General features: G+C 29.9%; 1 non-coding gene across 1 annotated transcript; it reads right to left on the bottom strand.

The window, feature by feature from the left end:
• Nucleotides 1-2,271: 2,271 nt before the first annotated feature.
• Nucleotides 2,272-2,390, bottom strand: LOC126017073 (5S ribosomal RNA). The gene has a single exon (XR_007498749.1). It is a non-coding gene; the product is annotated as a 5S ribosomal RNA (ribosomal RNA).
• Between the last annotated feature and the right edge of the window lie 1,582 nt (nucleotides 2,391-3,972).

Genomic DNA, 3,972 nt, shown 5'->3' with positions numbered 1-3,972 from the left:
CCTTAATGTATTTATTAAAATATTGTAACAGTTTAAAATCTCGTAAGAATGAAAAATATTGATTTAATAATCTATGAAACAAGTGAGACTTTAACATAAGAAGAGTTTATAAATATTTATAAAAAATAAAAATTATCTTTAAAGTATGGCTTGACTTAACAGGAAAAAATACGTGAAAAAATTCAAATTAGGCATTGTAGTGGAAATTGAACAATGTTCCCAAACACTGAAATAAAAAATAATTTATTTTTCTCTGTTTTTATTGCATATGAAATCTCTTTTTATGAGCTATATTCTCCTGTGATGGACATTTAAACATGACTTAGGAATAATACATCCTAGGTTTAGAAATACCTCTCTGAGAAACATAAATATTACAATACTCACAAACTTTTTGTTTCATGTATCCTAGTGCATGTACAACAATATTTTATAATAGATTAATCTAATTTTTGTGTAATGAAATTAAGATCAAGACATTTTAAATTGCACATTAAAAGTGATTTGATTCATGGACGTTCATATGCACTACAAGTCTTTAACAAATATAAATAACAGTTATTGGTCATTATCTTATCATTTCTACTTAATATGTTCTTAGAGATTTTTTAATAAATGAGACATAAATGAGTATATATAAGTGAACATATAAGTTTATGATTTAATTATTTAGGTCATTATTGTTTATATAAGTTTTCATGAATATAAATACAAATAAAAAAAGTGGGTGCCGGAGCGATAGCACAACTGTAGGGTGTTTGTCTTGCAAGCAGCCGATACAGGATGAACCTTTGTTCCATCCCAGGTGTCCCAAATGGTCCCCAGAGCCAGGAGCTATTTCTGAGTGCATAGCCAGGAGTAAACCCTAAGCGTCACAGGGTGTGGCCCAAAAAGCGATACATACATAAATAAATATGAATATATTTTCCTTTCTAAAGCTTATTTCCTATTCTAGAGCATACAGAGTAACAACAAAAATATTAAATTTGCAAAATAAGTACTGCAAAAGGGAGTAAAGAATGAAGTATGGAATTAGTAAAATTTCTGGATTCGATTTTATATACTTGAAGAATTTCCATTCTGTTATGCTACTGATTCTAATGAATTTATAGATATGTAGACACAATTTATAGATATGTAGACACCTGGAGACACAATTTCCAGAAAACTTTCAAGATAAAGACAGGAGCATGTCTGGTTTTCTTATGGAAACTAGAATGACTGAATACAGGTAAAGATAAGATAAAATATGTTTTTAAATAATATGCACTAGTCTTGCATCTCCTAATATTTCTTTTCATATATTGCTCTCCACTGCTCAGTTACTTCCATTTCTAGAGAAAATAGAATTGAATTCCTAATAATTTTTATTCCTATAAAGTCCCACAGAATCTGATAGAAAAGATACTGTCAAGAATAGAATGACTATATTAAAATGTGTAAAGTTACTACATCATTTTTTTTTTTTTTTTGGTTTTTGGGTCACACCTGACAGTGCTCCATGCTCAGAAATCGCCCCTGGCAGGCACAGGGAACCATTTGGGATACCGGGTATTCAAACCACGGTCCTGCATCAAAGGCAAACGCCTTATCTCCATGCTATCTCTCCGGCCCCAAATTACTAAAATATTTTATTAAAAAAATTTTTTTTTGGTTTTAGGCCACACCCGGTGATGCTCCAGGGTTACTCTTAGCTATTTACTCAGAAATTGCTCCTGACTTAGGGGACCACATGGGACCTAGGGTTATTGAACCATGATCTGACCTAGGCTAGTGCAGGCTAGGCAGATACTGCTCAGGCCCCTAAATTTTAGTATTAATGTAAATCATTTTTAATTTTATCTGTTTAATAAAATACTGGCATTTCCTCTAAAGAATAATTATATATCTAGTAATTAGTTATTCCTGATTGGCATGAATTATTTATGTTTATATTGTATACATTGGGCATTTTTAAAAATGTTTAATTTAATAGACTATTCCTGAAAGGCCTGGTAAAACATAGTTGTTCTCTAAGTAATATATATTTATATCAAAATGTTCTTTTGTTTTGAGTTATCAGATTATAAGTCAGTTATAGCAATTAATAAAGTATGTGGTCACATTCTGTGCTTTTCATTTTGAATTTTTTAAAAAATACTATATATATACTTTTTATGTTTGTATTGTCAAAATAAATTCTAGTAAATTTCTGTGTGTGTATTAGTACGTGTGTGTGTGTGTGTGTGTGTGTGTGTGTGTGTGTGTGTGTGTGTGTGTATGTGTGTTTTAAGCCTCCAGCACCCGGTATTCCCAGGAGGTCTCCCATCCATGTACTAACCAGGCCCAACCCTGCTTAGCTTCCGAGATCAGACGAGATCGGGTGCGTTCAGGGTGGTATGGCCTTAGATAAATTTGTGTTTTTAAAACATAATTTTATATTAAGTAAAATTTTGCTTATGTGTATTTGGCATTGAAGATAACTTGATTGCCACAATTTCTGATTACAGTAACTTCCTATACATAAAATAAACATTTTATCTTGTTGTTGTGAGTAATTTCAACTTTTTATAAGTTTACTGTAAACCTCCTCAGCTAAAAATAACTTATAGCACATGATGTAATGGAAAGAACTTGTAATTTAAACTTTGGAAAATATTTCTATTCTTTGCATGCTGATATTTTTAAATTGAACCTGCAACGTAATATAACCCAAATGCTTCTTTTCCTTTGATTAAATTTAATAATTAATATATTGGGAAGTATTATATATATGAATAACAAAAGTGATTATGTAACATTAAGCTTATCTCCTGCCCTGGAAGAAACAGTGAGGGGCATTCAGTGGATGTTAAATGCCCTTGTGAAGGGAATCATATTGAAAACTGCATGCCTACATCCTAATTATAAATAATTATGTAATTCAATTTGTTAAATAAAATTATAACTGATCATTATTATTAATGATATTTTATAATCAAAATAATTTTGATACAGTTGTATACACAGATCTAATGGAATCATTTCCATAAACTTGAATAATTATTTTTAGTAATTTTTTGATACCACGGGGGAAATAGTCATTGGCAATTTAACTGTAAAAATATTTCATAACATTTTTATATTTTAATAATTTATGAACTTTTCAGATACAGTATTTCAACAATTGGCAGTTATCATTGGTTAGACATATAGTAATAAGCGTAAAACCCACCAATTTCTTAACATATTTACAACTTTGAAGAATATAATTAGGATGTTGCAAATCTAAAACACATAAGCACCCTGATGATTCAACTAATTTATTTTTCCTCAGAGGGTTTTGGCAAACAATTTAGGGCATTGTTAATATAGAATATTCTGTGTACTAATTTCTGACCATTCGTATAGTTTATACAAAGGAATATATTTTGTACTTTCTTATTTAAGAATCCAGAGTATTCATATAGATTATTATTTAGATATTCACAATAGAGTATATTTTAATAAAGTATTATTTTATAATTTGGAGAAAACTATACATATATTTTCTTTCTTTTATTTGATGGTATCAATTTCCAATCAAAATTTCCAATATAATGCTTACTAGCTAATGTAAGTACAGATAATAACTACAAAATGGAACTTTCAGAAAAAATATTAAACATTTAGTTACTCAAAAATTATGAAGCTCACACAAAAAGTGATGAGTTTAGTTAGAGAAATAACTACATTGAGAACTATCCTAACAATAAGAATGTACAAGGGAAATAGAAAGCCTGTCCTAGGGTACAGGCGGGGGTGCATGGGGAGGAGGGAGATTTGGGACATTGGTGATGGGAATGTTGCACTGGTGATGAGGGTTGTTCTTTACATGACAGAAACCCAACCACAAAGTTCATTGTTTTAAATCAAGGTGTTTAAATAAAATATTATTTTAAAAATTATTCTTTAACAACATAACAGACTCCTTTGTATTAAGAAACATATAGAACCCCCCAAAATAAGATATAA

The sequence above is a fragment of the Suncus etruscus genome, chromosome 8 (assembly GCF_024139225.1).
Source record: "Suncus etruscus isolate mSunEtr1 chromosome 8, mSunEtr1.pri.cur, whole genome shotgun sequence".
NCBI classification, from domain to species: domain Eukaryota; kingdom Metazoa; phylum Chordata; class Mammalia; order Eulipotyphla; family Soricidae; genus Suncus; species Suncus etruscus.
This window is presented reverse-complemented; position numbering and strand designations above follow the sequence as displayed.